This window comes from Canis lupus, chromosome 22 (genome assembly GCF_003254725.2).
Source record: "Canis lupus dingo isolate Sandy chromosome 22, ASM325472v2, whole genome shotgun sequence".
NCBI lineage: Eukaryota > Metazoa > Chordata > Mammalia > Carnivora > Canidae > Canis > Canis lupus.
In genome coordinates, this window is record NC_064264.1 from 1,326,467 (window position 1) to 1,339,838 (window position 13,372).

General features: G+C 37.4%; 1 long non-coding RNA gene across 1 annotated transcript in view; it reads left to right on the top strand.

Moving 5' to 3' along the window:
• LOC118351909 (uncharacterized) overlaps positions 1-12,314 on the top strand; it is a 32,003-nt gene extending 19,689 nt beyond the window's left edge. The window contains exons 2-3 of the long non-coding RNA XR_004808110.1: positions 11,121-11,219; positions 11,864-12,314. This is a non-coding gene — a long non-coding RNA (uncharacterized LOC118351909). The remainder of the gene's footprint in view (positions 1-11,120; positions 11,220-11,863) is intronic.
• Positions 12,315-13,372: the final 1,058 nt, after the last annotated feature.

The window sequence follows — 13,372 nt, forward strand, 5'->3', positions numbered from 1 at the left end:
GCAAACCCCTCTCCCAATATGTGTTCCATAAAGCCGCCAAAAGCATTTGTTTGACCCCACGAGCTGTATTTTTCTTTCTTTTTACAGAAGTTTTCTACAGCAAAGCATATATTCAAGCCCCTTCTTGTTTATGTGTGGCAACCTTAAAGCAGGATTTTGCAAATTTAGAAACCTACATTGTGGGGAAACGGATTAAAGTGTTTTTATGTTTGCTTCTGGAAATCATGGCATCGAAGGCCAGGTTTTCCCTCCCGGATGATCCACGAAGTATCACAATCCTCCCATGTATGGCCAGATCTACCATAATAAAATATTTTCCAGAAATCCGAGGGGGATCTAACCTCACCAGCTTCTCCCCAGCGCAGCTGTACTCCAGCCAAAACCAAGTACTCTCAGGTCGGGGTAAGCGTCCCCCGCATGGGCCACACTGGTGCGGGCCCACCCGGCGGCCTTCCCGCAGGAGGTCACACGGCCTGGGGGCGTGCACCGTGGCCACTGCGACCTGCCCCAACGCAGTGCAAGCACGTGGGTCCAGTAAATCAGGAAAAAGAAAGAAAAAAATTTTGAAAGGATTTGGTATTCCATTTTTTACGAAAACCATTAAAATGATGGCAGATAAAGTCAGGTAACAGCGAGAGCCACCTTCTGGGATCTCCTAGGTGTTTGCAGAGCACTGCTTGCTGGCTTTCTTCTGACTTGTGTCAGGGGCCCCGGCCTTCAGGGCTGGAGGCCTTGCCAGGCCTTCCTGTGGCCCTGGTCCCCTCACCCGCCCCGGCCTGGGGGACGCCCGGCTATGGCCTGTCCCTGCGCTCATGCACCCACCCCACGCCGTGTGCCCCGAGCCCCATGCCCACAGCTCCCGAGGGAAACCCTCGCTGGTTCGCTTCTCTCCTCGGCTCCATGTCGCACAAATGGAATTCGGAACTGCCTGAGGCCACGTGCAGGGTCAGGGCGGCCTTGGGGCCCTCTTCCCGCATGACCTGTCCAAGGGGCCGAGAAACACGTCTATTGTCCCCTCGCCTCCGGCGGGTGTGAGGTCATGGTGCCCGCAGCGGAGGGCACGCCAGGGAAGGGATGCCCCGGCACAGATGTGCCCCGGGCCAGCCACCAGGACAGGTGAACCCCGGGTGGCCAGGACAGGTGCGTCCCAGGCCAGGTCGCCAGAACAGGTGCACCCCAGGCCAGCCACCAGGACAGGTGCACTCCAGGCCAGGCCACCAGGACAGGTGCACCCCAGGCCAGCCGAAGACCCCGAGAGGAGCTCCCTGAGCCCAGCCAGGGCCCCTCGCTCTGTACCAGTCGCGCCCTCCCTTCCAAGCCAGCCTGGGGCCGCGGGTGGTGCGCGGCCACAGGGTGTGCCGTTGGCAGATGCGCACACACGGCAGGATGCTCGCTTACACAGAGACGCCCTAGGCCCAGGTGGATGGCCGTGGTGGCCCCGCCCTGCACCCTTGACCCAGCGGCTGTGGAGGTCGCGGTGGCCTTCCAAGCCCTGACACATGCAAGGTGGGCCACAAGGCGGGCCGCTGCTTCCTCCTCCCCAGCCTCCTGCAGACACGGGCCAGGCTCCAACCCAGACGGCAGGTGCAGAGGGAGCCACGTGCAGGCCCCCCCCCCCCCCAACAAACGACACCGCGTTCATTCAACAGGCATTTTCCTGTCTATTTGGGCAAAATGACAGCTTCAGATTTTAAGTGAAAGACAACTTAAAAGATGAGCAACTATTGTTTGTCTTTTGGTTTGGGTTTTTTTTGTTGGGGGGGAGCAGGGAGAGAGGAGTGGAAAATGAACATCAAATAGTTCGCATACAATATTTGAACGAGCTAAGTAGAAACATCGAAATCAAATTACTTTTAAGGCACAAATGATTCATCAAATAAGAGGGACGGTGTTCGGAATGGTGCGCCTGGGACTTCAGCGACCCCCAAACGGGCGCTGAAGAAGTTCTCACGTGCCTGGTTGACACCTTCCAAACCTAAAGTCTGACCCCTGTTTTAAGTAAAGAGGCACTCCCTAATTTTCCTAAGATCACCTATGCAAAAAATGTCAAGTGTCACTCAAACCCAACGTAGAAGCAGAGTTAACAGCCTCTCAGGCATCCAACACTCAGTTTCTACAACTATCAACCTGCCACCACTTTTGTTTGTCTGTTTGTCCCCCAAGCTGCTTCTGCCTCCCCTGATTATTTGAAGCACATCCAAGAAAATGTATGATTTCACCCATGAATCTCTCTTACTCTGGGATTCTTGGGTAAGAAATAAAGATCCTTTCTTAAAACAAAACTGCAGGCAGTACCATGACCATACCTTAAAAAGGTGTAACGTGGATTTCCTAAAGGTATCTGAACATCCTATGTTTCTTTTTTTTTTTTTTTTAAGACTTTATTTATTTATTCTTGAGAGAGACAGATGCAGACAGAGGGAGAAGCAGGCTCCATGCAGGGAGCGACTCGATCCCGGGACTCCAGGGTCACACCCTGGGCCAAAGGCAGGTGCTAAACCGCTGAGCCACCGGGGCTGCCCACCTGTGAGTGTTTCAAGGAGCTTTGTCCTCCTGACTGAGATTCAGGTAAGGTCCTTACCTGGTGTCTGGTTGACCCGTTGCCTTAAAGCCGGGTGGCTCCGCTCCTCTCCTCGCCGGCTGCTGCTGTTACCGCTTATCGTGGTTGAGAAGCTCCGGCCGCTGTCCTTTCTCTGGGTTTTGCTGACCCCATCCCCATGGCCTCGCTGAGTATTTCCTGCTGTTCCTTGTGCCCCTGTAAGTGGCGATTATTTGCCTGTAACCCCTCCGTTTTTAGAAGCTCACTTTATGTAACAATCTCTTGTCCAGGACACAACTTTGAAAATACGGGTCTTGCTTTCCTTAGAGTAGATCTTCTCTGCCAGGCAAAATTTATATGTATGCTGTTTGTATATCAATCTTTTCTACTGTTGCTTCTGAGTTTTAAGTCACAGAAAAGTTTTGTTCACTTTGTATTTTTGTATGGTACCGGTAGGGTGTGGGGTTTTTTTGGTTGGTTTTGTTGTTTTTTTCTTAATTTAACTCTCTAATACACTGAATGATGTGCAGTGTGAAGAATGGATGCAGTTTATCTTTTTGCCTAAGGCCACCCAGCTCTCACAACACTTTTTATTTTTTTTTAAATTTTTTTTAATTTTAATTTTTTTTTAATTCACAACACTTTTTAAAAGTGTATGTCTTTCCTCACCGATTTGCATGTGTAACGGAACCTGTTTCTGGATGTTCTAATGCATGAGCCCAACTGCGTATTCATGTACCCAAACCCCTCTCTTTGTAATGTGTTTTATTATCAGCTTGTTCTAGCTCCGCTCTCTGTTTTGTTCTTTCCCTGGCTATTCTTGCATGTTATTCCAAGTGAACTGTTCAACTCGTCTAATTGATTATAAAAATTTAAAAACCTGATGACATTAAAGGTTTAAACTAATTTAAAGAGAGTTGACAGCTTTAAAACGTTGAATCATCCTATCCAGGAACATAGTATGCCTTTCCATTTGTTCAAGTTTACTTTTGTATTTTGAGGGAAATGCGTGTAAGTTCTCTTTATGTAGTTTTTTAATATGTCTAGTTTAATATACACCTTGTTTTCTCTTTTACTACATTTCTTTTCATTTCGTTCCATTTTATTTTATCTTATTTTATTTTATCGGCTATTATAAGTGAAGTTTTCTTTTATGCTATATATATATATTTATTACATGTTATATATATAAAATTTTATATACATAATATATTTATATATTTTAATATTTAAATATAATTTATATATAATTCAATATATTAATAAATATATTTATATATATATAAATTATAATTTTATTTTTATATATAAAAACTTTATTTTTGCACACTGATTTTATAATCCATCACTCAAATTATTTTACTATTTATAATAGTTTTCAATTGACAATTTTGAAATTTCCAGATGTGAAACCCAATATAATCTTGCTTTTTCAATTCCTTACTGCTATTGCCTTCTTTTGTCCAATTCCATTGGCTGACACCCACAACACAGTATAAAATGGTGGTGAAGGTAGTGAGTATCATTGTCTTATTCTCAACTCTGACTTTTAGAAGAAAAGACACTATATTTATCCAGCAAGTAAGAGATTTTAACACCGAGGTTTACAAAGTGCTATGTTTTTAAAATATTACAGATTCCTATTTTATTGAATGTTTTGTAACATGAAAGAACATTGAATTTTGTCACACACCTTTTCTGCAGGTACAGAGATAATTATAATATTTTCCTTATTTCTCTGCATTTATCAATATTAAATAAGCTTTTTGGTCTTAGAGTAAACCCTGGGTGGTAATTATACATTATTTTTTAATAGGCTGTTAAATTCTATTTGCTAATATTATATTTATGCATTTTTTTATCACTATTCATATGTGATATTTCTGTATCACAGAAAAGTATTCTGTAATTTTCTCTTTTTTGGTGAAGCCCTTGGCCAAACTTAGGGCTCAGTATTTAAATATTTATATTTGCAATAATATAGCAATGAAATTTATAAAACAGAAGAAGAAAACACAGATAAAAGTATGCTAATTCTCTCAATCAAAGATAGATCACAATTCTCTCAAAGATAGATCAAGTGGATAAAAATAATAATAATAGGATATAGAAGACCTAATTTTCTAAAACAAATTTGAAAATCTTCTTTCTCTTCCTATGTCTTGGTTTAGTTTATCAGAATTTGGATCATTTTATACTTGAAAGTTTTTATAGAATTCCCTTGTGAACATTTAAGAGCCTGAGGCTTTTTTGTAGGGGAGCTCTTTATCTACTTTTCTCCTTCTTCTAAAGTAATAGATCAGCTTATTTTGTCTCTATTGGGGTCAACGCTGCTGTGTCATATTTTCTTAAAAACTACTTTTTTACCTAGATTTTCAAATTTATATGCATAGAATATACAAAATAGTTTATGATTAACTGTCTACTTGGATATTTCTTTCATTTTGTCATTTCTAATTTTTACTATTTGTGGGGTATTTTTCATTTCTTTCTTGACTCCATTAATCTATGGTTTGTCAATTTTGTTGATTTTTTTTAAAGATTTTATTTATTTATTCATGAGAGACAGACAGAAAGAGAGAAAGAGACAGAGAGAGGCAGAGACACAGGCAGAGGGAGAAGCAGGCTCCATGCAGGGAGCCCGACATGGGACTCGATCCCGGGACTCCAAGATTACCCCCTGGGCCGAAGGCAGGTGCTAAACTGCTGAGCCACCCAGGGATCCCTGATTTTGTTGATTTTTTAAGCAAAGTTTGTGGTGTTTTGTTTTTTTTACTTACTGAGCTGTTCCACGTTTTTGTTTTTTGTTTTTTGTGTTTTTTTTGGTTTCTGTCTAGTTAATTTCTGCCTTCATCTTATTATTTCCTGCTTTTTGTTGTTGTTTTAAGTTGGATTTTTCATTTATTTTCTTTTTTTACTTTTTATCATTGTAGGTATTTTTAAAGTTAAAAATTTTCCTTTGATAACTGCATTGACTGTGTACTATAGATAAGTCATGTTTTCATTACCCTTATTTTCAAAGATTTCTCCAATTTAGTTTTTTCCCCCTTTGACCTGAAAGTTAATTAATAGCATTTTTATGGTTGTTGTGCTCATTTCTATTTTATTGCACTATGAACAGAGAATTTTATTTGTAATTTTTCTATTCTTTGAAATTGAATGAGGTTTTCTTTGATGTTTAGACATAGTAAAGTTTTGTAAATGTCTCACATGGATTTATAAACAAAGTGTATTCTTTATTAACTGGATTCAGAATTGAAGATTTATCTATAAACTGTATCTTGATGATTAGGTCATTTAGATCTTCTATATCCTTATTAATATTTGTATCCACTTGATCTATCTTTGATTGAGGGACGTATGTCAAAACCACCTATTATTGGCATCCTTTTGTCTATGTTTTCTTCTTGTTCTGTTTTATAAATTTCATTGCTATATTATTGCAAATATAAACATTAATGACTATTTTCACTGTGGATTGTAGGTTTTAGTATCACAAAACTTTTTAGGTATATTGCCTGTATACAACAGTATTAGATTTTGCTGTTAGACAATCTCCGTTTTTATTTATTTTATTTTTTCACTGGTGTGCCATTTACATTTACCAATGTATTCAACGTACTTGCCTTAAACTTATATTGTGTACTTTGTGTGTATGTACTGTATATTCAGTCTTTCAATATGTTGTCTCTTTTGTTGCTTTTTTATGTATCTTTCAAAATCTAGGAAGCTTATATTTTAATTCTAATGATTACCTTTATACTATTATCCGTAGCTTTCTTTCAATTTTTTTTTGCTATTGTCTATTGGTTCCCTATTCTACATATGATTGAAATTAGCTAATAAATACTTATACCATTCTTTATATTTCTTTAGTATCTAACTTGAAAAAATTTCTTTTTATTCCCAATTTTATCTGTAAGATCATTAAGTGAACTTATTTTATCTGCATTAATTATTTCCTGGTTATCTCTCAAATTCTTTGTAATTATACCTATCTACATCATCAGATCATACAGCCATTATGTATTACAAAATGTCTCCCCTATAAATATTATGTAATCTTAATTCATTAATTGTTTATTTATATCAAATGCTTTCATTTCATTCTCTCTGGTCATCTTAGTTGCCTTAAGCTTGTTTTTTAGTAGATGCTTCATAAAGTCTCAAAAAATACAATATCCTAAGAGTTTTTTCCATAGTCATAACAGTCTATTACCTTTATAACTAAATGTCAGTTTGACAAGTTATAGTATCTTTGGCTCATATTTCAATTACTGACTCACTTAAATGTGTTACAATGAAGTTTTTGCTTAGATGACCAAAGGATTGTTTCATTTTATTTAAAGTCCATAGTTCTGGTGAAATATATATTTCAGTTCATTTCCCCAGGTTTGCAGTATTACCTTTTATTAAGTACTTTCAAGTGAGGAAATTTTTTTTTGAATCATACTCTTCAGTACTTGTTCTCTTCTATTGACCTGATTCTTTCCCTGGTAACTCCTATTATATATATGTTGCATTTCCTTTGTCTGTTTTTATAGCTGTCACCTTCTCTTTAGTCCTTTTAATCCCTTCATTTGTTTTTATAATATCTTTTCTTCTTTTCTTCATCTATCTTAAGGTGCTTATTGCTCTCGAGTTTCTTCTAGTTTAGATTTCATTACTGAACTTGTTTTTCTAATTTTATTGCCAACTCTTCCTAACTTGTCTCCAGTATTTCCAAATATCATTGTTTTCCAATCACTTCATCTCTGATGTGATTCGACCAGAGATGTGACACAATTAAGATTTGCATTGTTCTTTCATATCTATTAAATGACTTCTCAATTTCTTTTGCCTCATTTTGAAATATTAGGTTATTTTTATCAATCTTGTAGGCCAGTCTTTCTGGAGTGACTTCACTGTCTTTAGATATATTACTCTATTTCATCTCTTTTTTTTTCTTCTATATAGGATGTTACTGTAGTCCTTTTCTGTTCCTCATGTTAAAGTGAAATGAGTGTGCTTATACTTTTACAGCAGTAATGGGGGCTTAAATTTACACTCTAGTACAACTTCTCTTTTTTTTTCCATGAATGCTCTCAAATTATGGCCTATGAAATTTGCCTCTTCTGCTCCTCCACCTCACTCTTGGTGGGATCTTCTCTTTCCATGCCCCTATAGTGTCCATCCTGCTCAAATTGAGTCCTGCTTCCAGCATCTCAGTGCAGGGCTCTGTTCTGAAAGTGAGCTTCACTTGGTTAGTTTCAAGAGTTCACAGAGCCAGAGACCCATAGCAGCATCTGATCTTACCATAGCCTCACTGCACTCACCAAGAATTGGGTCCTGCAAAGCTCCTGCCCAGAATCCAACAAGAGTCTCAATGTCTTCCCTCTGCTTTTTGCAGTTTTGGTGATACCACTCAACTCTTTGCTGTCAGGGTTTTGTCCCCACGTGCACATGTATAAGGGCACATATTTTGTTGTTTTGTTGTAGGTTTCATCTTTGTAGTCTTGGTTTTCCTACTTTACCTGTGCTTACTGGAGAATTCAGGGACAGCCATAAAGTATATTGCTATTGCTGCCATCTCCTCAGAATTATTATTTCTCTAATTTCTTATATAACAGATCTTAAAAATAAAGTCACTTTTCGGGATCCCCAGGTGGCGCAGAGGTTTAGCGCCTGCCTTTGGCCCAGGGCGCGATCCTGGTGACCCAGGATCAAATCCCATGTCGGGCTCCCGGTGCATGGAGCCTGCTTCTCCCTCTGCCTGTGTCTCTGCCTCTCTCTCTCTCACTGTGTGCCTATCATAAATAAATAAAAATTAAAAAAAAATAAAATAAAGTCACTTTTCATCTATACAGATTATATCTCATCTCTGCATCTATGAGACAGCTAAGGAATAATAAAAACTTAGAAGATAATAAAAATTTAAATAAAACATGCTCTGTATCTGTACCTGAAATGACTGTGAGTTAAATTTTTCTAGTTATTTTTGAATATTCTAGGTACACAGACATACGTTCAATGTTGGCTCAATGAATGCTAATGGTATTAAATTCTTTACTTCTCTACATGGTCATTCTTTTTAGTTGCTTTAGATTTTCTCTAATTTACTCTCTAGCCATTTTGTCATAGAAGAGCAACTTTTTCCAGCATACAATGTGAGATAGTCTCCCCAGTCATTGGTAATAGTTTCTCATAAATAAATGGCTTAGATTTGTTGTAGGATTAAATGAGTTAAGGTATATAATGTATTTAGAACAGCTAACAGAAGTTACACTTAGAATATGGTATATAATACATAAATGTTAGTTACTATTATTATGATAAATATTATTTGTCTTGTTTTTTATCCCTGGAACATATGTTCCAGCCCTTCCCCACTTGACCTTCTACTATAGTATTGGAAAAGGGAATGGACTATGTGTTTCAGAGAACATTACTTTTGTGTAACATTTAAAAATACTGTGTTCAAAACCAGTTCTATTATTGACCAAAAAAAATTTAGAAGATCCAAATTAAAGGAAAACAAGATTTCACTAGATCATTGTAGTTCTCTGACAGTGAATCCAAAGCACTTCTATGTCACTGTGTTTACCCACTCTCTCATTCTTCTTCCCACTGTACTGTCCCAAGAATTATCAACACTTGGAGTTCACTCTCAAAGATACCATACTCAGGCCTAATATTCACCTCAGATATAAACTTAAGCATACTTTTATTTGCCCCAAAAGAAAGAATGGATAGAAGGGACACAGAAGAACATTTTTGGGTTCTTGTGTTTTTAAAAAATGGAATTTGCTTCTACTGATGTCTGTAACTTACATCAAATATTCCATATAATCAATATAATGTTTGACCAGCTAAAGCTTTAATTTCTAAAGAGGGTTAGCTTATGAAATCCAGAATGCAGAGTTCATGGTAGTCACCTACATTATTAGAAAAGATCATGTTCCAGAGTATCTATTATAAGTCCCTCATTTACCAGCATCTGAATGAGCAAGCTACTTGGTACTAATTAGCATCCATAATGTCAAAAATGATCTATTGGTTAAACTAGTGACATATTAGAAACAGGCTTTCATTGGTGACATTAGAAGTACCAAGATATGTGAATTGGCCACAACAGTTCAAAGACACTTGCATGAATGGAGTTTGAAAATCCGATGAATCTTGCAACCTGGATGATAGGAATTAGTCCTAGTTCCAGTCATTAGTTTAAGAGGATTTCTGATTTCATGGTACCTACTAGAGGGCACAATATCCTGACCCTCAAATATCATGCCTGCTTAGAGTAAATCTTTCATCCAAGATGTGGTCTTAGTGCCAAAGTAGAGTTTAGACATCATCAGACTTACAGAACAGGTTATAAGAACTGTTTTGTGCCTGCTTGCTTGCTAATGGAAGACAGGGTAATAAATGTATGGAGAAAGAATCTCTTATGAGACTTATTTTTATTATAGCCATGTAGGAAGTTTGTGGCACAGTAGCTTAACCCTAGCCACCTCCAATTTCTTCTGTAGCTCTTACTACCTATCAAAAAACAAAGTAGACAAAACTCCAAGTGTTGTGAATTAATCAAAGTATTACTTTCAGAACTGGTGAGTTGCCTGTAATTCAAGGAATTCAAGAAGGCCATTAGTCTTGACAAAGTTTTGCCTACTAGAACAATATCAGAAAGTTGTTAAAGTACTTCCTTAGAGTAATTTTAGGTTTACAAAATAATTGAAACTAGTATAGAGAATTCCCACATACTCCACATCCAATATCCCCATATTATCAACATCATACATTAGTATAATACATTTGTTACAATTAATGAACCAACACTGATATATCATTAATAATCAATTATTGATACATTCCTGAATTATTACTAATAACCAAAGTTTATAGTCCATACTGTAACTTTGGAAGGAAGTCTCTGTGCAGATCATACCTAAGGAATGGGAGCTCCTCAAGAAGGAGTGAATATCTACATAAATTATTTGGAATTCTTCTCCATAGGGTCAAAGTGTTTTTTAACTTGAGCTTTTATGATACTGTGACTTAGCTTTAGGAATCCCATCACTTCCACCGATATTCTCCCTTGTTTTAAATGGTTGGAAATATTTTCTAAATTTCCTAGGTAATTATCAGCAAACGATTTAATGCTTCACCGATTACATTGATTGTCAGACAAAATATTAAGAAGTCAAAGAAATGCTAATGGTCTAATAAGATATAAACATCATCCTTTCTATTACTGATTTCCTGGGTGTGAGAACAGCATCATTACTAAAAGATATACATGGAGTACTCCCCAAGAGGCAATCAGATCCTGAGGAAAACAATTCTATAACACTCTTGCTTGTTTACTGCAAGGCAGTATAAGCCATCCAAAGACATAAAAATAGAAAGAAATCAGCAAGTGGTATTTTCTTCTGTTTTTGTTTTAGGAACAAGAACTCGGCTATGATAATTCCATAAATTTCCAGCACTTAAGAAAACATACTAAAGTACTAATTTAGAGGCAGAAACCCAGTATTTAACCATAGAGACACAAGCTTGTACAATAACTTGATGTTCTATAAATATCTCTCGTTTCTTGCTCCAGGACTGTCAGATGAGGGCTCTCCATGAGAGCAATATGGAGGAGATCAAAGGTCAAGAGTCCAATCGTGAATTCCCAAGGGAGGAGACAAGATCCTGGAAGGTCTGGAATTTACAGCTGTCTGTTACATGCCAAAAAGACACCAAAAGCAAAAGGAGAAAGTCTGGATAAGCAGAAGAATGTTATTTTCAGAAAAATGATTATTTTAGACCTGAACTTAAATATTCCCATTGCCCTCGAAAAGAGGCTTAAGTTAAAATAATTCTTTTTTTTTTTTTAAATAATTCTTTATGGCCTCAAAAGTATTCATGCACAGATCATTCACTGTCAGGCATGAGTGGCTGGATAAAGTTAGGATATAAAAGATAGTTACTAAAAAAAATAAAAAATAAAAAAATAAATAAATAAAAGATAGTTACTATGCTTTCCTTCACCTATTTTAAAGTATTTCTTGTCCCTTCCTCTAACATGAGGATAGAACATTTTTTTAAAAGATTGACTATTTTAGCCAAAAATAGAAAAATTATGTTATATTTAACAATATGTGTGTATATGCATATGTATGGACAATAAATGGGTTTTTGTTGCCTACTTCGAGATAAGTTCAGGTACAGGAGTGATGGTATTATAACAGTAAGATCTCCATGTATCAGCACTTTACAATTTAAAAAATATTTGGCATTTATTATACATATATTCAACATTAGAGGCCATAAAAAGATGTTACTATTATTCCTATTTTACAGATAAGGAGACAGGCTTGATGAGGTTAAGAGACTAGCTCAAGGTTTGAGAATTGGAACCCCAGCTCATCAGGAACCCAGCTCTTGAATTTCTGATCCTGGAATTGTTTTACTGCACCATCCTGCTTTTCTTTGTATGTGCATAAACTGAGATTGTCCCAGTAAAAAGTTTGGCCTTCCTTCTGTTGAGGTCCTGAACCTGGTTCATTAAAAGATGAGCAGATACATGTACGTATGTGTATCTACGTACACATACACACACACCTCCCTTTAACATATTTATAACATCCTTTCCCCCCCAAAAAAAACCCACTAAGAATCATTGCATCTTCTCTATATCAGCCAAAATTTTGACGATCTTTAAGTAGCTCATGTTATGAAACTGAAAGTTTTTATTTTCAAATGTAAATAATATGATATTGCAAATGCTTTTTTAAAGACATACTAGGCCCCAGCCCTCATATCCTGTTGTTACTTTGTGGGGAGTACTAAACTTCCCCTTATGATTTCTGCCAATGGAACCTAAGTTTTCTCCTCCTAAGGAAAAATAAAATTGAAAGTAGAGACCACTTATCTGAACATGGACCCAGCATTTGTGTTTGGTTTGACACATTAAAAGTGATGCCAAGAAATATCAAAATAAGCAAACATTCTTCATTAAGGCATGTCAGAAAATCATCAATCCACAAACTTGTTTTCCAAAATATCTGAAAGTCAGGAATGTTTGTCACAAAAATGATAGTGGGAATTAAAGTAATTTTCCAGATAATTTACATTGAAAAGCTTCCTTCCCCTCATTTTGCTATGGCATTTTGGCCCAAATTAGCCAGGTGGTTGACTCCGTTCTGCACCTAACTTTGGAAACTTAAAAGCCCCTATCTTTGTAAGTGATGATGCATGTCAACACTAAACTCTGAACCACATTTCTAACTAAATCAGCACAAATTTCCCTGGCATAAATGCTCAGCATAGTTCCCTCCCTGAAAAGAGCAATCTCTCAGTCTCCCCAGCCTTCTTACCGAGTCATTGGAGAAATTAATGGTGAAAGTACCTTATTAGGTCCTCCTGTCCATAAACTTACACAAAGAAGAACACTTCCTGTTCTCACTTACTCCCCCCATATGTAGCCTGAGCTTGCACATCTCCCAACTACAGAGTTTCTACCTTGTTCTCGGGGACTTTCCACAGTTTAATATTCCTCACTGCCAGTATTTGCTGAGTGCTGTTGACATTTTTCTTCATTTCTCATCATGACCTTTGCCCTACTCTCCTGAACACCTTTATTTATAAAGGTGATTTATATTTCTCCATTGTTCTCAGCTAGATAGTCACAGCATTGTGACTGTCCCATAACCATTCATGGGCATTTACTAGGGAGCTAACATTTTCAAAGCACTTTAAATATATTAAGGCCTTAATCCTCACAACAACTGTCTTGGGTGGCTGAGTACAGTTATGATTCCCATTTTACAAATAGTGAAGTTGAGACACAGGAGGATTAAGGCTGCATGA